The sequence below is a fragment of the Corvus kubaryi genome, unplaced genomic scaffold (assembly GCF_017639235.1).
Source record: "Corvus kubaryi isolate FWS band 111438036 unplaced genomic scaffold, C.kubaryi_AGA036_p1.0 133, whole genome shotgun sequence".
Taxonomy (NCBI): domain Eukaryota; kingdom Metazoa; phylum Chordata; class Aves; order Passeriformes; family Corvidae; genus Corvus; species Corvus kubaryi.
The window spans coordinates 9,315,301-9,340,950 of NW_024580667.1; the positions used below are offsets into that span (position 1 = coordinate 9,315,301).

Below are 25,650 nucleotides of genomic sequence, written 5' to 3' on the forward strand. Positions count from 1 at the left end.
GGAACAGAAGTTGAGGTGCTGCCAAAAGAAGATGAGACCTTCATTTGAAGTCCTAGCGGTTGTATTCCCTTCTCCCTAGGTATTTGTTATCACTTTTACATATTTGAAATTGTTACTCTTAACTTTTCTGTTTCAGAATCTAGTTATTTGCTTAAAGTCACATCATACAAATCAGAGTTTTTTAGTTATTTATCCCATTCTTACTTGGATACTGGCCACATAGTGGAATATAATTGGATATACCAGCAAATATATTCCCTCACTACTTACTCTCTGTGTTAATTGAAGCTATTAATGTTCACTATTTTTTACATTACTCTCTCACTCCTTCTTTCTACCCTTTTATCTACATTTCGTTTTTCTTAAATGCCTCAAGTTTTTGTTGATAATGTCCTGAAACTGAAGAGTTTTTGTAGTAGGTATTCCATCCAAAAGAGGAATTTCAAATGTGCCTGGGGCATGTGGTAGTCATAGAATTCTAGGAGTATTTGGATATGAACACCCGTGAAAATCCTAATTTAGGACTTTAGGGGAATGACTCGTAATTCCATTTAAAGAATCTCTTTGACATACGGTTGTCTCAGTGGGTGCAACTCTGATTGATTGCACTGCATTTCTTTTCCTCTAAATGGCACTAAAAACGTAATTTCCAATTTGACTGGTTGGTTAGTTTGTTCATTTCCTGATGTTTCCTCCTGAAAGAATGAGGTCACAGTTATCCAAGTTGAAAATCACATTACTACTTCTAATACATATATTTAACTCTTTGCTTTTTCTATATATTCTCTCACAGTCCAAAAGACCCCTTCATAGAACAGCTTCAATTAATCTATTACAACAATTTTTACTGATTTCTCACTTTTACTTCAAAATTAAACACTGTAGACCCATTTGTCAAGTAAGACCAAAGTTTGGCTTTATGTTCAATGCAATGTTATTGCCAGCCACAGAGACCGTGGTACAGATTCAAACCTACAGCTAGTGGGCACAATATGTTGATACTAATCCTGTAAGCAGTTTAGTGCTTAGCAACATATAATTTAAAATTGTTTTGTTGGTGAGCCAAATCCTGAAATCCTTCCTGAGCTGCCACTACCTTTTCTCAAGGCAAAATGTTACAATCTTCTGTTCTGTCTTTGTAGCCAAAACTGACACCTTGTATAAGCAGGATTTTCATGCAATGCATAGCTACTTCTGTCCCTATGAAAACCACTGTTGGGGACTCTCAGTGTAGAAAACTATTTATTTCAGCACAGCTTGCAATCTTTCTAAGCCCAAATGTGGTATTTAACACAAGTATTATGTTACTTTGGGTGTAGTGCTTAAAATGGCTTATCTTTTGTGTTTGGCATCTTGATCACTTTTGTTCCTGGGAATAGCTTCACAAAGGGTCTGGAAATGCCCCAAAAGACATAAACATCCCAGGCATGGAGTGTTTGGGTGCTTGGGCAGGTCTCAGCAGTCATGCTTAAAGCCTCCTGCGGAAAGGAGGAGAGTAGAGACAGCCACACTCTGCAGTCACTCACGCACTCACCAGCCCATTCAAATCCCTCTGGCAAACAATCCCTCAGCAATTGAAGTCACAGGTAACATTTACAATATTATTATATGAGTGTAAAGGATATGAAAGTAATAAACATGCTGTTTTGTTGGGGGTTTTTTTAACGTGGTACCTAGGCATGCAGCTTGTAAGCCAATCTTTCCAGATGTTATCTAAAAGAGACAACTTACAAACCCTTGAAATCCGAGGTTTGTAATACAAGTGTTGACAGCTTCTTAACTAGAGCAGAACACCAGCTCACTTGGCTTGTATACACTGTCATTTTCAATGCTGCTGTGCCATCTGTTCTCTGTGTGAATTGTAAAAGATTTTTCATCCATTGGCTTTAAAATCTGTTGGATAAATTGGATTGTAAAAGGTGAAGACATAAATAGATGACACCCTCTCTTTCTCTACCCTTTAATTACAGTCTTTCCTGCCAGTGTCCAAACACTGCGAATGGAAAGGTTATGGAAAATTGTGATGTGATCTTGCAGCAAATCATTGGTACAGCTGTCACTTAGAAGTACATGCTATCATTAGGTTTGTAAAATATATTTTATAATCGCACATGGTTTTCTGATTGTGGTATCTTCTTGATACTTTTCCTTCTGGACTGAAAATTTCCATATTGATTCCTGGCCAAAGATGATTTCTTGAATGGAACTGAAGTTAAGTGCCTTCAGTAATTGTGGAGTTTTCCTACTGTAAGAAAATTACATGTCTGTGTATTTTTTAAAAGCTATAAGCTAAGCAATAAAACCAGAGTGACTCCAAAATGCAGAGCTTTGAGTCCTGCAACATGGAATTCAAACATTTCTTCTAAGAATGGCTTTATGTTAACAAAATAAATACTAAATGAAAATTTCATACAGATACATATATCTATATCTATCTATATATATATATGCACATATATAGGGAAATCTGTTAAGACTTTGTACTGGATTGCTACCCTTAAACTGCCTCCTTGGATTTACTCAGTTTCATGGCTGTCATCGAGCTCATCTCTGAATAATTGACGGATCCTTGTGATGGGAGAGAAGCCCGGCCTTTTAAGACAGGAATATCTATTGTTTCTTTCCTCCTGTTGTTTTTATACAGACTCTGATGTCTGGAATGTGGCTAGAAAAACTGATCAAACCGGAATTTGAGAAACTAGGACGTGAGTACATATGTTTAACACAGCCATTCAGATGGATGAACTGGTGCCTTGGGCATGGATGAGGAATGCCTTAGGAAAGGCAAGATAAAAAGATAGCTGAACATCTGATTTGTAATAGAATGTGTGAAGCCCTAACTTAAAAGTTTTTGCAGATATAATTGGTAGTGAAACAAATATACTCCAAATAATATTTTTGAGAGCGGTTGGGGGTGGTGTGAAGCACAGTAACTTGTGCTGTGTGAGTTTGCCTGGAAATTTCTTGAATTTTACCCACATTTTTTGGTCATTAAAAAGCTTATTTAACATTCATAATGATGACATCTACAGCAAGTTCAGTTCATATCCCTCTCTTTGTGGCATATATCCCTCAGCTTTGTCAATTAATTAGTATCCCTCCAAACTACACAGGTATGAGCTCTTTTAGTAGGGAAACTTAACAGCATTAGTTCACTCCGTCTTGTAATACTACAACACTGTGGATTTAATCTTTTTTTGGTTGGAAAAAAACCCCATGAGCTATAACAACCATCAAATTTGGCTTTTCAGCATCCTAAATTCAAGAGTCTAAAACAAAACACCAATAAAGAAAACAAGAATCTGCTGTTCTCTTTGCTAAGGGAGTATTCTGACACTTTTTTTGTGCATTATTTTGTTCATCCTGAGGCTAGTTCTTTTTTGGACATCTATCATTGCAGCATGGTGTTTATTTTTTAGCAAAATCTGAGTTAGCAAAATAAGCATCCACGGATAACCAATTGCAAAAATGGAAGAATGCAAAACTGGACGTCCTTCAGTAATTGTTATATGGTGGCTAACTGTGAAAATGCACAGTTTGACATTAACATTTTTTTTCTTGTACTATTTTTATTCCCTCAGCTGAGACATCAGACAAGACCCCCCGAGTTTAAAGAGAATCTAAAAATAATCCTCCCTGTGCAAGGCTGATGGGATGTTTATCTTGTTGTTAAGTATCTATTTGCTCATATTACATCTCAAAACATGTTATGATGGGGTAACTGAGAGTAATGACACTAAATTAGGATAAGGAAAATTGAGGTTAAATAGCATACTGATAATCTTCCTGACAGTGAGATCTCTGAAATCACTGAATAACCCCCCAAGGGAATAGGATGCAGCTACACTGCTTGATGCTTTGAAAAGAGCTAATAAGCACTAGGTGTGCACCTTAGGGAACAGTCTTTCACTAGCAAGGTGAAGGTGACTGAACAGGTGGCTTTTCTTCCATCATTCTATAATTTTGCATGTGGCTTTTGTTCTGTTTACAAAGATGGCACTGCTTTCAATACTATCTTTTTAAAAGTATACTTTTAATAGCATTTGTAATATGTAACAAATTTTCACACACTGAAAACAATTTTTTTATGGTAGAGGTGTGTTTTTGAAGGGGAGAGTCTTATTTAAAGCAGAAATATCACTTTTCTCAAGAAGTTAGCAAACAATGCTGGGTTAGTTCTTCAAACTACCTTCTTAATATTCAGCATGAAATGTACTTTTACTCAAGAAGAACCTGAATAGACAACTCCAAACGTCTACAGTGTAAATTATTATTTACTGTTTTGACAATATAGGAAAGTGCTAGAACTCCTCCTGGCAGAAAGGAGGGTTAAGGAAGTTTGGGGGTTTTTCATGGTACCTACTAGTAAGCTGAACAGCTTACATAGCACAGCAATTACTGCAATAATCCATGTGCCTTCTTTCTTACTAAAAATACATTTTATTCAATTTTATTTTTCTGAATGGATTCTGGTTGGGTTTTTGATTTGTTGGGGTTTTTCCTATTATAGAAGGAAACTAAACTTGGCATGGAGATCTTGCAGGGATCTTTTGGGAGTGGGGTTTTGTTTGTTTGTTTGTGGGTGGATGGGTGGGGTTGTTTGGTTGTGTTTCTGATTTGTGGGGTGTTTTTTGTTTGGGGAGGGTTGTTTGGTTTATTTCTTTCTGCTGAGTTTAAAGCCTTCTGTATGCTTTCTTGAAAAAACACCACATTACATCTGACTTCCAAAACTAAAAGTTTATTCCCAGGAGCTCCACTTTACACTGCCAGAGACTGCTACGAAATGTGAAAAGTCCCCCCACTGCTGACTGAGATCAACATAACTCCTACAGGTGTCCACTGTTACCCTCTGCTGGATGCTGCTCTTCAACCAGTCACGAGGGTCTGATGAGGTTCAGCAGTAAGATAATGAATCCCTTGATGTCACCTTTTAGAAAGCATGATGAAAACTGACGAATATACTGATTGACAGTGTTTCCCATGTTTCTAAGATCCTGATAGTATGGAAGGACCTGACAATAAAGAGACTCAGGATAATTGCTCTGTATTTGCCACGTTCTGTGAGAAGATGAGAAAAGCAAACCTAAAATGTTTCTCCCAAGACAGAAAGCTCATTGGCCTGGCAGGAAATCAGGTAAGACTCTTTAAGGTAATTACAAAAATTAACTTTTCTTCATCAAACTTTTCCATTTTGTCTGAGGGGCAAATCCTAACTCCTCCAGAAGCATGCTCAGAGCTCTGTGCAGCCATTCCTGAGAGGAGACCCTTGATAACTTTCAACGTAGGAATAAAGTGCAGGATGGAGAAGTCATGAGGGAAAATGGAAATGCAAATATCGCATATTTACGGCTAGAAGTGAAGCCCTCAATACAACCTTCTTGGTTAACTCACAGAAAAACTGTGTGAGTTTGCTGGAGTTAAGAAGCAATGTATTAATCTATTTAGAGATAATAACCATGCTGTGTCAGATCAAAGCACCAGCAAGCCCAGGATTTGGTTTCTAACAGAACTCATAAGAAAAAAGCCCACAAGTGTACACATTTTGTCTGTATCTTTCCATTTGTTGGCTGCTTTAATTCCAAGAACTGAGATGGATATATTTTCTTTTGCAGGGTAATAAATATGACTTTTATTACTAGAAGAAGGACATAAACGTTTTATTTACCTGATAAGGCAGAGTCTCAGCACTGGTCTGAGCTTGCCTACATGTGAGCTATTTCTAATTTGTTTCCACAGTGTGTTTCCTTAATCTCCACACACCATATCTGTATGAGGTCTGAAAACTCTGGCTTATCACTGCGTAACAAACAAGAGCACTTTCTATTAATAATGATTATAAAATGCTATTGCACAACTTTCAAACTTTACCTGGGAACAGGTGAAATGGAAGCAGACCTTGCTAGACATAAAACAGGTTTAAGAGTGAGGAGAAATTACTCTTGCCATCAGCACATTGCTCCTTGCCCCAAAGAACTGGGAATGTCACTGATACCCTTTTCCCTGCTGATATACCTCAAGAAAATTGTTGCTGTCAGCCTGAAGATCCGTAGGGATCTTGGCAGAATGATCAAAATGAAAAAGGCAAGTGGTTAATATTAGTAAGTTTTCTTGTATTTAGGTGTATTATTCGTAATGCAACTATTCTCTATTAACTTGCTCTATCAGTCTCAGAATTATTTTAACTGAACAACTAACTTTTTGTTGCATTTTTGATGATATTTTTAAGTTTTAATTAAGCTATCAGTAAGTTCTTGGCTTCACATATATGACATATTGCCTCTTACTGTAGTAATATTCTGAGTACAAGTTTTTCCATTAGGTAATCATCACCAAATCACTTCAAAGTGTTTGCCCAGTTTTCCTTCAAGCCCCAAATTTAGCAGCCAAAATACTCTGACAGAAGTGCCACAGTTCTTCTATCAGTAAAATAAGATCCTTTGGCTTTAAAACTGTCTCCTAGAGGCATTTTCAGGCTCATCATTAATTCTTGTGCTGGAAAAGAATGTGAACAATAATTTGTTCACCATGTTACTAATTATTTTGTACCACTTAAAGCATATCTTTTCTATGGGGACAATTCTTAGTCCAGCTGCTTATTCCCCATACATAGGCTCATCCATGTATTTGATCAACTTTCTTTTTTAAGCTTAATAAGATCAAATATATCTTTCTTGTGATGAATGTACCAGAACACCACACTGCACAAGCAAATAAATCATGGCATTGTGCAGTGTCATGTAAGGACTTCAAGAGCACAGTTTCCTGTCTCAAACACTCACATTATAATAAGATTCTCCATTTACTTTTGTATTTCCCACCTATCAGTTTCATGACATCAACCTAATTCCGAGCAGCAGTAAATAAAAGTATATCATAGGAATCACCCAACATAAAACCCAAGTCATACCTGTGTGATCATATCAGCTCAAAGGCATTCTCTGAGCACATTATTTATCTGGAGAATGAGTTCTGTTTGTCATCTGCAAATGCATTGCTCAATGCTGAGCTCCTTCTGACATTTTAATTAGTCAGGGAGTACCATAAGATCCTTCTCCAGCTCTCTAGAATTATACTTGTCCTTAACACAAGAGATTAACATCATAAGCAAAATGTTTTTACCCTCTTATATATTCTTTTCTAAGATAGTTCATGAATACAGCCTAAGTCCCAACAAAGATGCCTGTAGAATTCTGGTTTTCCCAATATTGTGAAAACTCATCCTTTGCTACCTTAGCCATGATCATTTCATTTTGTTAAAAGCCTTTGGTCCTGCAATGTCAAAAGCCTTCCAGGAATCCAGGAAGACTTCAGAAACCGAATCACCCCCATTCAACTGGTTGAGAACTATAAATATCACTGGTTTTATAAAACAGAACTTACTTTTGTAAAAGTCATTTTGAACCTTTCATACTGATTATTTTTAAGCCAGTATCTACTAATTCTTTTCCTTCCTTAGAGTTTCTACTAATTTCCACTCAGAACAACAGGACTAGGGGGGTGCAGTTCCAGGAGAAATCCATAAAAAATTCTTTAAGCAAGAGAATCATATTTCCAGCATTCAGTCAGAAGTATCAAGGCAGCTTAAGAGAGAGGTTGTGTGCTTTATTGTTTCAGCTATCCACCTCTCAGGTCCTGCAGACCTTTGGATTAATGACATTTGGCCTAAGCAATTTTTTAGTGTCAGCTTTGTTTAACATCTTCTACAGATGTTTCAGACAGCTCTTCTGTTGGTATGGGTATGTCCTAAGTGAACAGTGCCCAAAAGAATTGATTAACACTGCTTTTATGCATTGATAAAAGATTCTCTGGCAGGTTTCCTGCTCTGGGTGTGTTTGAAAAGATTTATTGTTAGTTTTTGCTCATTTTGCTATTTAATTCTCAGACTCTCTTTTAGATGGTCTCATTACTTTTGCTGTCCATATTCAGGAATTTATGATTGTCTCTCTTGTCTATATTTAGACAGAGATTTATTTTTTCTAAATTATCTCTTCTTGCTTCTAACATCTTTACTCATTTTTTTTCATGCTGGCTGCAGCCCACCTCTTCTCTAGCCCTTTTAATAGGTGATGTGCCCAGGGAGTAGTATTGTTTATAGCCTGATATTTAAATAATGAATATTCCACAGGAAACCCTGTCTTTTAGACTCTAATTCAGTAATACTCATGCCCAAGTTAGAACACTGTGAGAGTGGCCTCACCTACTTCCTTAGAATTGCTTATGGCCACATTATGTTCATGTTTAACTGGCATTTCTGAACTGCAGCAAGAATAAAGATTGTTTAAACATTCATTAACAAACAGTAGTAATCAGATTTTTGGGGTTTTTTTTAAATTATGGTTAAAAAGATGTCATTATTGTAACTCCTTTCTGTTATTTGCAGGTTTATTCTAGATATTTTTGCTCGTAAGTAAATATATGTTCATTAGATTGGATCTTTGTCATTGTGAAGTGCAAAGGAAGCTAACTTCATAAGATTGCTTATTTAATAGAAAATTTATCAAAATTCATTTCAAGAAAAAGATAACTTGTGCTCAAAAGCTGGTTCTGTGGATCTTTTCTATGATGAAAAAGCACAAAATAATACTAGAATTGTCTTTGCAATTTTACATTTAATAGTATTGAATAAATTATGAAAATTTATACAGTGAAATGAAAATGAAGAGTGAAGGTTATGTGCCTGGCTTCTCGTTCTCTGCTTATAGAGGAGTAGCAGTAATTTTAGTTAAAGTGTTAAATGACAGATGTCCTTGAAACATAGAAAATCCAGTAAATTATCTACAGGTCATTCTTAGAAAAGCTTTTTTTCATTTCTGTTCTATAATTATAATAAAGAAATAGGTGTATGTCTCCTCTTGTGCTTCTGTATGAAAGGCAACAGGAAGAGGTGGAAATATACCCAGTACTGTATACAAACCTCATAACACTTTTCTGAGAATTCATTTTGTAGTCCCCTAACACTGAGGAGATTGATTGGCTTGTGCAGATATAAATGAAATTTTACAGATTTTACACTCCCAACATGATATGCCACATATTCTCTTACTGTTAGGCTACACAGCTACAAGTTAATTCAGGTTAAATAAAACTTTGTATTACTCTTTACTTAGTATAATAAAAAAGCCAGTGAATGGGGGCCTCTGTTGTTAACAGACAGATATAGACTCATTTCTCAGTGCATCGCAGCCTCTTTTTTGGTAAAACACTCTTTAAAAAAAGCATGTAGAAATCCTCTAGTGCTCTTTTTTAACTGATTAAGTCTTTCTGTCGTCTTTAAACAAGTCTCTATATGTGGATACAAGATAAAAGTAAGGAAAATAACCTGAGGAAAAAAAAAAAGAAGTTGCACTTAGTTAAAATTTGTTCATTATAAAGAGCCCAGGTAGATCTTGTAGGTTAGATTTTGAAAACTGATCTGTGATATGGTCTTTCAAAATTATTGATGCATCTGAATTTATAACTGGGCTGTTTTTTGTAGTTTTGGAGGCTTCTTGAACTCTCAAACAGTTCTTTTGTCCTGCTTAACAGTAAATATTACAATTAATCTAAACCAGCTAAGTCAGTTTAGGCACAAATGTATAACTGGGTGAACGAAAATAGGTTTATAATCATTTGTTGAGAAAACAACAAACTGTCCTCTTAGGTTACGGTAATATTCTCAACATCTTGAATTGCACAGGTTAATTATCCACAAACGTTATTTCTGATAATGCTAGCTTATCTGTCCAAAGCCTCTGCTTCCATGCATTGTTTCTTCAAAGACATTTCTCAAAGTTCTGAATAATTGAAAATATCTGATTGCCTGACCTTTAAAATTCAACTCTGGAAAGCAGCCTAGGTACTACCTGTTTAAAAGCTGGATTATGTAGGTTTGGCCACCTGAAGTAAAATATTTAAGCAGTGCCAATATAATATGTATTGTGATTACTACTTTTTTCAGCTCTTATTTTGGGGAGTTTTTGTTTGGTTTTTTTCTGTGTAGTTTCTCATTAATGTCTCTGTTATTTCAGCTATCCAACTGTCAGGTTCTATGGTACATGTGATACCTCTGCCTATTTTGGAAAATTTGTTTTTTTAAGATTGCTTTCTGCAGTAATTTGCATATACTCTTGTGCTCACAACAAACTACTGTGAGGAATTTTCTATTGAGGTTTGAAAAATTCTTTTCCAAAAAAACAGAAGAACAGATTACTGATTCCCACTTTCTCTGTTTGTGCACGGATGTATATAGATGTGGGTATGAGTATGTGTCCTGTACTCGGCACTGGTGAGGCCACACCTCAAATCCTGTGTTCAGTTTGGGGCTACTCACTACAAGAAAGTGAAGGACTGGAGCAAGTCCAGAGAAGGGAACAGAGCTGGGGAAGGGTCTGGAGAGTCCTATGAGAATCAGCTGAGAGAGCTGGGGATGTTTGACCTGGAGAAAAGGAGGCCGAGAGAAGACCTTTTCACTCTGAACTCCCTGACAGGAGGTTGTAGTCAGGTGGGGGTCTGTCCCTTCTCCCAGAAAACCAGTGACAGGACAAGAGGAAATGCCCTCAAGTTGCATCAGGGGGGTTCAGGTTGGAGATCAGCAATAACTTTTTCACTGAAAGTAGAGTTAAACATTGGAACAGGCTGCCCAGGGAGGTGGCGGAGTCACTGTCCCTGGAAGTGTTTAAGAAACAACTGGATGTGGAACTCAGTGTCGTGGTTTAATTTGACATGGTGGTGTTTGGTCAAAGGTTGGACCAGATTAACTTGGAGGTCATTTCCAACCCTAAAGATTGCATGTGAAAGTACATACGTTTTGGCATTTTATTAAATGTTTTTCTGTCTTCAGCACTACCAGTGTCTTCTGATATAATACTTTTCTATTCTATTTTCCAGTATGGACTAGGAAAAAAAGGTATGTTTTGGTATTTTCTAATGTGTAACTAAAATGCAATAATTGTGCTATCAACTATGATTTCTTCATATATTTCTTCTTGTTCATAAAGAAACGTTAGCCAATCAAAAATATCACGTAGAAATAATAATAACTATCAGAAATGCTTCAAATTATGAAGAAAATTTTTTATGGCTATGAAAGCTCTTTGCTATAGGACTGACTGTCACTCAGATTTAGTAACTGGAGTGATTCACTCTTGGTCTTCCTGGGACAGAGTGTGTTCTTGCCAAAATGCTGATTTTGGCCGTAGGCTTAGGGGATATAAAAGGCATGCCACAGTCGTTTAGACATGCCGTTAGGATGTATGAAGCAGTTTCTTTCCTCTGATCAACACAAAGATTTTGGGTATTATGTAGTCCATTTTAAGTCCAGTTGTCCCATAAAGTAATGATTCCATATAGACTTTGATTTGCCTAAGGAACTGATCCCTTTTTAGACCATCGTCACTTCTGTCTTGGGGTGACTTTATGATGTGTATCCCATATCTCTGCCCTATGCCCAGAAATTAACTTTGTGCCTTTCTATGCCTCTAAATTGAGCCTGAGAGAGGGAAGGAAAAACTGAGCAAAACTTTTTCAAAGCAGTTTGCAGCTTGTCAAAGGTCACACAGAGATAGCAACTTTTGCGCAGCTGCGGCAGGGGACGGAGGAAGCACCCAGCTTGCTGTTTCCCGACTCAGTTTTTTGGCCAGTTTCAGCTTCTTTTTCTCCAGAAAGAGACTGAGAGTTGAATTTTTTTTCCCTTCCCTGGAATTTAGGATTTTCTCCCTTTTCTGCTGGACTGCTTCAATATCAGAGCACATCGGGAGGACTTTCCACCGAGCACAGAGGGCCTGGCCCTGGGCCAAGTCCCAGCTCCGAGGAGACCAAAGGGAGGACTCTAACACTTTCCCAGGTTTTTTCCCCACAGCGAGAGATTTTTATTATTTAGCATTATTTTCCTTGTCCCATGTGTTTGTTAAATAAATAGTTTTTATTTCTTTCACTTTCCTTTGAGAAAAATTTATTTTCCCCTAACCTGGTGGGGGAGGGGTGGTGACCTGCCTTCTCTCAGAGGATATATTTCTAAATTTGGCCAAACCGGAACAACTTCTTATTTCCCTCTCTTCAGCTTCTGCAAGTACTTCATCTGTTCTGAGGAAGTGCAAAAGGACAAATGAGAGAAGAAATTAGTTTCAAAGCAATATCTAAATGTACCTCAATACATATTTTCTCTTGAAATGGTCTCTGATGAGCTTTAGATTTAACAATCAGTAGTCAAAAGGGTTCACCAAAATTGATTTTTTTTCTTGTAGTACCAAGAGTTTCTTTAATGAGGGAACACCTTGGCTTGACCTTTTGTTTCATATGCTATAATTATTTGGAGCTTTGCTCTAATAACAGCATTTTTCCCCTTTCAAATGTGATCTCAGGTATCTCTGCAAATTTTTGGCTCTCTGTCAAGTCATTTGACAGCTAAGCTCCTAATATATTCAGGCTAGGAAATAGGAAGTATATGCCTTCTGCATTTTAATATGAGAATAACGTTAATTATTCAAGTTAGATCGGCACAAATTAAATTTTAATGCCAACAAGTCATTATCATGTTATCTTAACCAAAGAGAATATTGAGTCTTTACAGTACTCTTCATTTCAGTTTACTCTTTATTTCAGTTCTTTTTTCCCGCTGAGTGAGAAGGTAAACTTGATCTCAGACCTTTCACACCATTTTCAGAAGTCATATATTTCTCAATCTCAAAAGTATTTGAAAGAAAAAAAAAAATGGAAAACTTCTGAATCTCCATTTTTGCGCATATTAATATTTGAGTGGTCACAGCTCTGAGCAACCTGCTGTAGCTGGTGCTGCCCTGAGCAAGGGGTTGGACTGGGTGATCTCCATGGGTGCCACAGTCACTCTGTGGGCTTGTGGTATAGGTAAATTCTAGAAAATCTACTGTATTGCGAAGATGGGGTTGCATAGATAAAATGTGTGTGTATATGTGTGTGTATATATATATTTGTGTACATTTATATTAATTAAATTCCAACTACTAAAAGCAAGAATTCTATGAATACCTAAGATTTGGCTATAAATCTGAACTCCATTCAGTAGAGTATTATGAACTGCAGTACTTTACATTTGATTCTGTCAAAAAAAAACCTAAACTAGAAAAGGAAAATAACATAAAATTTATCAATAGATTTCATTACACAAATCTTTAAATTCAGCTGCAGTGAATACAAGCGGGTCACTGACCCCACAAGAGAAATAAAGAATAGAATAAAATTTAGTAGAGTCAAAACATCCTTTCAAATTACTAAGTTACCAACCTTGGAATCATTTTTTCTTCTAAGACTTCAGCCCCTTCCAGCAGCTACGCACACTTCAGAATCGACGCAGAGTGCCAGTGGTCTTCCAGAACTGACCACAGGTAGATCATGGTCATTCCCCACCCTCTTGGAACAGATCCTCCTCTGCACACCTTGACATCTACACTTTTGTACTTGGGATTTTATCCTAAATCTTTAATGCTGCTCAAGTGTTACAAGTGGGCAGGCTATTTTTAAGGAAATCACTGGTAGACGTTGTACACTGTACACTGCAAGTGATTCCAGACCCACTAGCAAAGCAGGAAGGTTGTTTCCCATGATGGGATGGGGGTGAGGAGACAGAGGGGTGAACAGATTTTTTCCAACACGGCTTAGTGTCCTATGTTTTAGAAGCAAAAATCAATCCCAGTGTTTTCTATCTCAGCTGCACCAGTGAAGAACCTGGATGAGTTTTGTAAAATGTTCACACTCTCTGGGAGAAACTATAGAGAAACAAATTCTACAGAGAAGGAAAGGTTTTTCCTGTCCTGAACTGTCTATGTTGGTTGTGTATAAACAGAGCTCAGTTACTGCCTAATCTTCACTAAGAGTTAAGGAATAAGTATATTTTCAAAGCAGTTTCTTAAGGTCTATTCTTGTAGTCACCAGTAAACTCACTTCTGTAACTTAAGATCTGTAGCATTTCAGTAAGGCTGTGAACATTTCTTCATGAGTTAAATCTCTAGTTGTTGTTTCTGTGCTTAACGTTTTAGAGGTTCTTGTTGCCTGTATTTTCATTCCATTTTCCCTTTATTCATGGATATTGATGGAGGGAAATGTAGACTGTAATTAATAAGCTTTAATATCCAGTATCTCTTATACTCATCTCTATAAACTTCTATACTCTCTTTAAACAATGAATGTATCAAAAAAGACACTGTGAGAGATTTTCAGAATCATGCAGCTCAAAAGATTTCAATAGCAAAGAGTGCTTTCTCTAAGGAATATTAAGTTTTAAGTGAGTTATTTGGTTCTGGATGGCTCTTCCAACCAATATTTTAAAAACCTTTATAAGTTTCAGATGGCTTCTGAATTTATAGTGCTGGTAAGTCACATAACAATTCTTCAGAACATGGCCGTGGTTCTGCAGTACAAAGGTGCAAGGTGTTAATCACTAAAGCAGTTTCTGAGCTCCTGAATGAAATACTGCTAAATGATGGAACACACACAGATTACTGATATTTTTTAGCAAGCTCTGATTTATAAATTTCACCTCACTCCCCGAACTTGATCACTTTATTTTTTTTCCTGGACTTCCATGCAGACTCCACAGAGACTGCACAATCCCTGTGTCTTCCTGGTCCTGTCAGTTTAGTGCCCATAAGCAGTCAATGACATCATTCACCACAATTCACAAGAGATTTTTTTCTTTGTATCTGAGGTAATTCTGCAGTCCTAAGACTTGTCTCATTTATAAGGTAATGCTACAGACTAAAAAAAATACAGGTCTACAAGGTATTCTATCAGGTGCAGGAAGAGCCTGCAAGGTGCCTTGCTGTGAAGCCACAGGGTCTGCATCTCAGACTGAGGTGTTTGGACAAACAAGTCACCAGGATCTGCTGGTTCTTACTTTAATCAAATAACCCTATTTTAATAATTTAATAAATTTATATTCAAATACTTCTAATAATAAGTCTTAATTTTAATGCTATTGTACATGAAATATAAATAAATTATCCACAATCATAATGTTTTAATGAATTCTTAAAAGAGCATTTCTTTACACATCACATGAAACAAAAAATTATAATCTCAAATTTTGGGAAGTGTTCTGGAAAAGACTGCAAAATAATAATGTTCATTGATAAGGTTTTTTATTAATAAATAGTGAAGAAGTCCTAATGTGGATTTTTAGAACAGCATCCCCAGGAATTAAAAGTTTTACGTATTTTTGGGATGTGTAATTTCAACCTTAAAGAAGTTACATATTGTAAGACTGTATTTTTAATGCAACATTCCAATTTGTTCAGCAAAGTATAATTTTTTCCTTTTAAGGAATGATGATCTAATTTTCAACTAAGAGGAAATACTGAGATGTTGACCAATGCCAAATTTCATTGAAATACATTATTTTAATCAATGATGAAAGAGAGAAATAGAACAATTAAACTCCTTTCATATTCAGTGCCATTAAGTAACAATATTGTCATACTTTTGTCATATTGTGCCTTCAAATATTTAATTAACCATCTGGAGAAAGGCTAAAATGTGCAGCCTATTGTGCATTTTGCATTAATTCATATTTTGCTAATGACCCATAGCTCACTAATTTATCATGGTAGACCTTGGAGCTTTAGTTATATGACTGAAAAATCATTGAGAGTCATGAGGAGTATCGTAGATGGTTTTTCTTTATAAAAATAAAAACTAAAAGTGCCATAAAAATCAAGGGCTGTAATGATTTTTATTAAATATTTGTAAGAGTAACAGGTTTTGTGCCTATTAGTAATATTTAGACTGATGAATACTTTATTGAGGATATAAAGTAGCTGAAATACCTCATTTATTACAACATTAAAGAGACAAAAATAGAAACAGCTTGGAAACTAAGTGAACTAAAGAGAAAATACATGGTCTTGAAACAGAAAACAAAACCTCTTGATTTCCTTACAAATTCAGGATTTTGGAAAACATCTTTTCATATTTCAAAGTAAGATTTTGTCAATAAGAAGACATGTTAACAGCTTTTATTTCTCGTATCTAATAAGAATACATTGCTGGCCCATATTCATCTTGGTGTCCGCCAGGACCTCCATGATTCCTTTTCTGCAAAGCATCACTGGGTGGTCTCAAGCACTCACTGCTGTATTGGGTTGTTCTTCTCCAGCATAATTTTGAACTTCCCTCATCTCAACTGTGAGTTTCCTGTCAGCTGACTTTTCCAGCCTGCCAAAGTCTGGATGGCAGCACGACCCTCTGACCTATCAAGGAGGTAATATCTACTGCTCTTTCCTCATCCACCCAGCCAGTCATTTCACTATAGAGGGTGACTGAGCTCATTAAGCATAACTTTCCCTTTGTGAATCCATGCTGACTACTCCAAATCACCTTCTTGTCTTTCATATCTCTCAAAATGGTCTCCAAGAATACCTGATCAGCCTTGCATCCTTTTCATTGCCTTTCTGGAAGACTTTTTTTCCCCTCCAGTTCTCAGAATTGTCTCCCAGCCACCAGATCATTTGAAGAAAATTAAGAATAGCCTCACAGTGACATCTGCCAGCTCTCCCAGCACTTGTGACCCATGGATTTCTGTATGACCACTTTGCTTAAGTATCATCTGATCTGATCCTCTTCCATCAAAGGTAGTTTTAACTTGCTCCAGGCATTCCACCCTGGCCTCCATGGCCTGGGATTCCTGAAGGTTGGTCTTGCTAGTAAAAACTGAAGTCAAGAAGGCACTCAGCACTTTTTTTTGTGTCTTTTGCCACTGGGGCCCCCTCTTAATTGAACAGTGGGGACATATTTCCTCAGTCTTCCTTTTTCTGCTTATGGACTTGAGGAAGCTCTTCCTGATGTCTTGACACGCCTCTCCAGATTCTATTCCAGGTAGGCTTTGACTTTCCCAATTGCATCTTTGCATGCTCAGTGTCCCTACATTCTTCCCAGGATATCTATCTGTGCTTCCACCTCTTGTATACTTCCTTTTTTGGTTGTTTCAGATTTGCTAGGAACTCCTGGTTCATCCAATTTTGCCTGACTTCCCACTTGTTGGTATGAACTGTCCCTGAGGCTTTAGTAAGCTGTCCTTGAATAACAACTGGTTTTCTTGGACCCCTTTTCCCTCTACGGTCCAAAGGTTCCTGGGCCCTGGAACCTCAGTTATCTCTGCTGTTAACTTTAGAAAATTCTCCCTGCCATTGTCTTGTCTCTCCCAAAAAACTCTTACGCATGTTTTGGGAACTGTGTCAGGGAGCATTCCCAATCCACGGAATGGAAATGGCTGTCCTATTTTGGAAGTTAACAGCTTATGGATATGTGCTCTTTCACAGAAGATGACTTCCACGTCATTTTGTCCACAGTGTATTTTCTAGTCTAGGCATAACAAATCAGAACTGCAAGTCAGGAGCTAGCATTCATCTTCATTAGATTCATAGAATCATAGAATGGCTTGGGGTGGAAGGGACATCAAACATCACCCAATCCCCCTGCCTTTGGCAGAGACACCTTTCACTAGACCAGGTCACTCAGAGCCTCATCCTACCTGGCCTTGAATAACATAACCACAAGTAAACTAATGAGCCACAGAGGAAGGAATTTGAGAGATACAGGAAAACTCTCTCTAGCTGTGGCGACAAACTCTTAGTGTCTTTCAGTTTGCACCAGACATTGTCATGTTTTTTAAAAGCCTCTGAGAAGAACTACTTAGGCTTATATGAGAAGAACTACTCAGCCTCAGCCAGTGTATATGATCTTACATATTTATTAGCACTGTGCTTTTGATCTTCTGTTCCATCCACAGGTGAAGTTCAGTGAATTTATATTGGGAGTGACTGCAGATCCCATAGGGCAGTAGCTGAGTACTCCCAGCTGCCTGGGATATGGACAGAAGATGCTGTGTATTTCTGTGTTCCTCTCCCTCTGACAGACAGGCAGGGCCCTAAATGTAGGCGGATAGCAGCTCTCCACTGAGCTCCTAAATGGAAAGGACAGAAGCTAACAATTACTATTCTATGTTAGAATTAATTTTTGTATCCTTTCTATGAAACTGTCATTACTTTTCAAAAATAAAATTTCTTTTTTTTTCTCCTTCATCAAAGCATTTAGTATTTAATAATGTGTTTCCTCAGTGAAAATTTAAGGAAGCTCAGCCTTAGGTAGCATGTTCTATATTGATCTGTTTCTGCACTGAAAAACAATTTTGTCATCCAGAGAATAGGGAAGGACCTATGGATATTCATGAGTAGATTGCGGCTTACCTTCCACCCCTGAAATAGAAAATGTTAGTACAATAGTATTTACCATGCTGACATGTAATTTATTTGTAAATTTTATATCTGTAAATGCGAATTCAATTTCCACTCACCACTGTATCAAGTAACTGGCACAACAGTTAAACTCATTGTCTCATAACACTTAAAGACATGGTACTTAATTAAACAGATTACTTTGTTTTTAGCATAAGTTCTAGTCAAATAACACAGAACACAGCAATCATTGAAAAGTGAATGTGATTTATCAGGTGATAAGAGAGGAGATTTAGGAGTGCTCATATCTGGAACAAGCTTTCTGTATTCTGCAATCCAATTTTTCAAGTCAAACTTTTATTCTTGATGATTATCAGACTACATGGTCTAATTAATCTTTTATTACTCAGCAGCATTAATATCTTCTCAGTCACATTGGAATACTAAAAGTCACACACAAGACAAAATACAAAACAAATGTTAGTGTTCAATATTAAAATTAGACTCCCACCAGTACATAAAAATTAATAAATTTTAATATATACATATATATGTACAGTGTAACAAACTAAAAATTGGGATAAGCAGCAAATAGCGTTCCAAGGAAACAGCTTTAAAAATGCTATTTATACATTACCTCTTTTTAATTTCCAAGCATTTTCTAAAAATTACTGAATTAATAGATTCAGGTATCTAATTCTTCCTGACTGCAGGATCACTCATTTGCCTTTGCAGCACCAAATCACAAAATCATCACTATGTATCTCCTTTACCGGTTCCTATTTAATATGCATCTTTTTGATCTGCTCACCAGTTAAAACTCTCAGATCCTCAAGTAAGAGGAGACTGTATCATAACTCATCTAGTTATATTAAACAGTAAATTTGTGCTATATTTTTCTTCTTTGTTCTTGAGCAAAACTGATGAAGGTTTTCAGTATGCTGGGGAACACCACTGAATTCAAAGTAGAAGAATTCATTTAATCCAACCATCAGTTTGGTGCAAAACTGATTTATTTAAAGTCCTAAAGTGATACTAAGAACTTTCAATTCCCATTAAATTCAGTTTACTAAAATCCCTCAGGACTGGGTTTGTCTTACTCTCCCTTCAACATGTCAGCACAGATGTGTTTGTTAAAGCTGTTCCTGGCTTGTACACCCACCCACGTGTGTTTTCCACAGTCACAGAAGCTTCAAAACCAACATTAATCAAGACAGTATATTACAAATATACAGTCCGTGAGCAGAAAAAATCTGAAATGCCTGGGCTACAGGAGCCCAACTTTCATCTTAAATTATTCTCCATATCCAGCTCTCCTTAGCTGTACATTTTATAGCACGTTATTGCACTGGAGCAATTTCAGGGACTTCTGCCAGTTGTTATGAGAGTGTTATAACATTTCAACACTATTTGATTGTATTGCAGGACTGTAATGTGATAGAAGTGAAGTCTTTCATTTATTCTTCCACTAGAGGCTTAATTGGTGAGAACACCAACATGTGAATTCTGCCCCAATCAGCTGAGAAAAGAATAAATATCCCCACTGGCACATCTCTATTGCCTTACTAGCATTGCCAGGCATGACTCTAGATTAATTTTAATGAGGTCCTTAAAATATCAGGCGTTTATTCATATCTCTGCAGCTTTCAGGTCAACCTATTAATTTCAAAATTTTGTGAGATTATTTTAATAAAATCAGATGAGACCACTCCCTTTTGTGACTTTTAACCATTGTTCAAGCCTTCAAGATTTATCACTGCACAGTGTAATTAAGCACTGAAAGCATTTCTTTTCCATATATTGTGATATCAAATTTTTGTATCTCCACAAGCTATAACTGAACACCCTTTAGAATACAATAATTCTGGTATTTCTTTTTTTAATATATATTTTAATTTAAAAAGTTTCTCTGCATTTTTAAAGTACTAATGATACACTGAAACAGAGATATCAGCTGTCATTTCAAGCACTGATTGCCATTAGATGGAAAAATTTACATTGACCTAAACAAAAACAATAGGTGTATCTCACAGTGTTTTACTTGGTTTTCGTATTTAAATTTCCTTCATGTTTTCACATCGATTTTGCCTGCAAACTTTTTTTTCCCTCCTGTCTTGTTTTTGGTTTTTTTTAATAGAGAAAATAGAGAGTCCTAATATTGATTCCAGTATCTGATCCCATGAAATATGAATTTCCAGTTATTAAATTCCTGCAACAAACATATCCAGCAACTTTTCCTTAAATCTCACTCTTCTCTCTTAATATGTAGACCCTGCTCATTCAGTGAGCTAGCTGTGGGCTGAATGTCCTTACACAAGAAACCCTATGACTCTCACATATTTTCATGCTTCTATTTGCTGGATTTCCTGATATAAAACTTCCATTAGAGACCAAATACACAATTTGAGGAAAAAAGGTGGTTCAAACCACCAAGGGAAGCTGCATGGTATTTGTCAGTAGTGGTCCATTGTCTGATGGGACACTAATGAATTTCATGTCTTGCCATCCTGTAAAAGTGCAGTTTTTCTGGAAAGCTGAGGAAGTCAGAATTTCTAAGTGGTAAAAAAAGAATGGGCTAAAAATAGGACAAGAGAGAAGGAAGCAAGAAAAAAATTAATTAACATATCTATTCTTTAGTGAGGAAATTCAGAAGTAAAGAGAACGGTTTCCAACAAGAGTTGTTTCTCCCATGCTGCCAATCAACACAAAAATAGGATACAAGTCAAAAAGCAAAGAATTCAAGGCAAATTACTTTGAATGCTCATTTGGTGTCATTTAGTCATTGATAGGAGTGATAGAATGGAATTAACAGAGTCACTGAAATGGAAGATGAGGTGCAAATTATGTTCCAGTCAACCGTGGGTTTTGATATCAAGGAAAAATTACACAGTGTGTACTTAAGAACCAATAACATAAACCAATTAAGACACTATAAACTTCTGCTGAATTATTAGACATAGTAAGCAGATGATAAAATCAACTCCTATGCAAATCAGATTCAGATTCATTTTCAGTTTTTTATCTGGTGTCATTACACACACTAAATTAAACATATCTCTATACATGATTTACTTCCAGACTATTATACGGTCACTGTGAAGTTCTTCATTGCTTATAGAAGCTTTTATCTGTACTAACTGCTACCTTTTTCTTGGCATAATTCCTTCACACTTTTTAAAGGAAGAGGAGGTGTGGGATAAATATATTTTTTTTTTAAAGCTGGATTTACACCGATCTGATCAGGAAAAATACTGCTAACATAATTTATTCTGAACACATTTTCTTTTCAGAGCATTTAGTGTGCTATTAAAGCATTTTTTCATCATGTTCTGTGTTTGCTGAATAAAAATACGTAGGAATATGTTAGCGTATCAGTTATTTTCTTATATTACATCATATGCAAGAGAAAAAAACCATAAAAATATTTTAATATTTAACCATATATGTATAATTATTTCAACTGCACACTATTAATTATTCCTTACAGGGGAGTTGGATTGAATTACTGAAAACAATAAATACAATTTCTATCTGCTATAGCTCCACTGACTTCAATAGAATTTAAGCAGGGGTCAGTCTGGTCTTTCTATCCACACAGAATATTAAAAGCAGAGAAAAATTATGCCAACAGTAGCTTTATAGATGGAAATGAGAAAATGAAATCCTAAAGCTCTAACGTTTACTGTGTAGTACTTCAAGTGAGTGTGAGAGAGAGCATATGGGAATTTCTCTGTGTTCCTGCATGGACTTACAGAGGTAATTAAAATTTTCTAGATCACAGATGCCAAATCAAATTTCTGGATAGACTGTCAGGCACTTCAGTTTATCAGCAGTGAGTTTCAAATAAATGCATTTACACCCTCTATCTCCTCCCACCCAAGAAGAACTCTCTCTTCTACCTTTCCCTATGGACTGTTATAAAAAATTATTCCCTTTTCCTGCATATACCCCTTTGGTGGCTGGCTTTGTACAATGGATCTGGAGAGTGGCTTGAGAAAGAGACTGGCTGATAAGATCAGAACTACCCAAGTTTAACTGAAGAATATGGTTTACAAATGAAAGAAAATGTGGGGTGGAGGCCACATATTGCTGAAGACTGGTCCAGATTTTTGAAAGCATAATTAAACTATACCTGAAACTTCTGTAGAAATGCGCATTTAACTTTGCTGCCTCCATGCATTCTCTTCAATGTTTTTAAGACACTTTGTTAAAGACACATAAATAGTAAGTTTAAAAATGAAAGAAATGCTTTTTCCACTTTAGGTCTTGGGAAATGAGGTTATGAGATTGCACTCTGTGCGTACATGTGAATGTGTATATCCTTTCTTCCGTAATACTGTTTCAACACCCAGGACAATGTCAGGCAGACTTGAAAGGGAAAAAGGCTAAAAGGATATCAGAAATTATATATAGCAAGATAGAAGAGGGAGTTCCTATTAGTGCTACTCTGTAGAAAAGCCCTCATTGTGAAAGTGCATCTTTGTTAGAAATCAGAGACTCTAAATAGCCCTCCAGGACCCAACACCACAGACCATTAATTCCACTGTTCACAAGTCATGAAGCCTTTTTTCTCTATGTATCTTACTGATAAGTTACTTTTTGACTTCTTTAGCATTTTTGGGTTTGAGGCAAAGCAAAGAAAGTATAACAGTTTCCTGAAGACTGCTTTAACCGGACTTTGAAATTCATATTTCACAAAAATCAGTAAAGTAAAGCAAAGCAGAAGTACCTCTTTGACTTGCCTGATATTTGTTATTGTTTTCCTGCAATGCTGAGTTAAAAGGGAAGATACAGAACCTATTTTTAATATTTATAGGCAGCAAATGGAGAAAAACAGAATTTTGAAAATGTGGTTCATGGAAAGAGTGGGTAGCACAAATGGGAAGATAACTTCTTTTGTAGAATTATGCTGTCATGTTTTTTAAATATATTTTCAAAAAGTCTACAACTGCAACAGTAATCTGGTTCAAGTGGCGTTCTTTTGAAATTTACCAATCTCTACCCCACATACAAAACCTGTCTCACTGCCATTTTTCAAAATAAATGGGATGAAATGCCCCAAAACTAACTCACAGAGAAGGAACACAGTGTGTTTTTTATTAAAACATTCAGCTGAAAAGGAGGAAACAATAGCCATTCCCTTCAGTTCACAGCAAGGTATTTAATGAATTGCTAGCTCTGGAAATAGAGATGCAACAGTTCTAAAATGAAGGTATCTCAGAGAAATATTGATTTGAATGATTTACTGAGCTGCAAAAAAGTCACATAGAAGTAAATTAGTATTTGGAAATGTAATTACACATAAGAATATGTAAATTTTACTCTCAGCAATAAAAACTGTTATAGTAATAAAATATATTGCAATTTTAATTACAACAGTAATTTTCTATTTACACCTAGGTGATGTCATGGGTTAACAAACATAGTCCCAGGAGTGATGTTCTTGCAAAGGGGTGCTTACAGCTTCCCCTGTGACCTGACAGAACCTATCAGATGGCCAGTTTGAATATGGACAATTCTTTAAGCCACTTAAAGTTGTGACCGCCTCTGGGATACACACTTAAGAATAGAAAACTCCGCCTACAGCTTTGTCTCGTTTCCGGTGCTGGGACATGTAGCTGCAGGCCCCGTATGGGGACAGGTGGGCCCGGCCCAGACCCTGCTCGGGCCGGGCCGGGCCGGGCTGGGCCATGGCCATCTGGAGCCGATGGGCCCTGTTCCACCCACGGAAACCTCCCCACAGCCCTGCTGTGGGCAGCCGGAGCAGCTCAGCTCCCCCGCCCCTTCCAGTGCGACCAAGATTCAGCTGAAGCTGCACCACTGTCCAGCAAAGTATCATGTGAGCAACAGTGATAAGCCACATTCCAGCTGCAAGGCCTAGGTGAGATTAACCCTTTTAGTGCTGTGAAGAGCTGAAAACCTGAGGGAAGAGAAAGAGGAGATGCTTAAAGCTGAAATTCTGTTGTAAAGCTATGATATATCAGAGTACCCGTTGTAATTTCATGAAGATATGGGGGGTGGAGCGTTCAACTTGTACTTGAGAGCAAAAGCACCTGCGCTGAGATAAGCAGATGCTGAAGCAGCTGTAATTTCATGAGAAGTTTGAACAGGGAGAGATGGAAGCGATGAGGACTTTTGCTCCAAATGGAAAAGGAGAAAACCTCAGTTCCTAGAGATGCTCCCAGAGATAGTCCTAGAGATGAAGATGAGGAGGACCCTTTGCTCCCAGGGAAGGAGGAGGGCCTCTGTTCTTAGAGATTAAATGCTCCCAGAGATGGGTGAAGAAAACTTTTGTTTCTGAATGGCTCAACCTTAAAATTGTACCCCAGTAATTGAAGATTGGACCCTCGAAAGCAGTTGTGGGAAAAGCTGCAAGTCAGGGGAAGGGACTCACATGCGAGCAGAGAACCAACCTGGGCGGCTGTCTCGTTGTGGTAATGTTTTCATAGCATGGGCAAGAGAGACTCCTCTTCCTAAATGAACTGAACAAGGTTATTATGGAAGCAGTAAACAGACTGAACATCTCAAGGGTTGTCTTTTTACATTGTCCCTGGGAGAATGGAGAAAGGTGGGGGGAGAAGAAGTGTTCTGAAGGTGTGGTATGATTTTAGCTTTTTTTCCCTCTTTTCTTTTTCCTATTTTAGGTCTGTTAATAAACTTCTTTATATTCTTTCAAGTTTGGTGCCTGCTTTGCTTTTCTCCTAATTCTTATCTCACAGAAGGTAAACAGTAATGAGTATTTTGGACCAAACCACTACACTAAATTGGTGTTTCTGCCTGGTTTCAAACCAAACCCGCTACAGTGAATATGCAGAACAAGCTATTCTTGGCCCAATCACCTGTTATGCTCTGGTTTAAACCCAGAAAAGCAAAGCAAGCTAAGTCTCTGTGCATAAACCAGAAAGAATTTAGAAGGTTCAAAATATTCCCAGAAATGAGATTAAAACCAAACGAGGTTAGATGTCAATGCCAAAAAATGGATGTATTTTATTTAATAGTAGAGACAAAGAGAAGGGAAGAGAAAAGAAAGAGAGAAAGAAGTGTGCGTGGGGGGGTGTGGGAAACAGGGAGAGGTGACAGGGATTAGGTGGAAGCATAGCACCCATCCAAGGGTCCCAATGACGTCTCGTTGCTCCCCTCCATCTGGTCTGCTGGTGGTGAGGGTCCCCCATCGCTGCCGTGGCCACGCTGCCACACGCCGAAGAGTGCAGAATCCCATGGATTAATACACCCTGTGGGCCAGGTGGGAACGCCCACGTGTCTCCCTTGCAGGGGCTGGCTTGACACTGTCCCTTGCAACACTGAGGGTCTGTTGCACCATCTCTGGTGCTCTGGTGCAGGGTCTGGGGACCCCTTTGAGGGGGGCCCCTGTGATGGGCCATGTCACCCCCTTCTGCTGTGGATAAGCTTCCCCTCCCCCGGTGAGGACCCCTCAGCTGGGCTCCTCTGCACAGGGAGGATGGGCAGTCAC

The 25,650-nt window shown here is 37.4% G+C and overlaps 1 long non-coding RNA gene across 1 annotated transcript; it reads left to right on the top strand.

Moving 5' to 3' along the window:
• The first annotated feature begins 3,590 nt into the window (after positions 1–3,590).
• On the top strand, positions 3,591–23,683 carry LOC121666776. Its single transcript, XR_006016791.1, has 3 exons — positions 3,591–3,668; positions 4,738–5,134; positions 23,580–23,683. It is a non-coding gene; the product is annotated as an uncharacterized LOC121666776 (long non-coding RNA).
• The last annotated feature ends 1,967 nt before the right edge of the window (positions 23,684–25,650 follow it).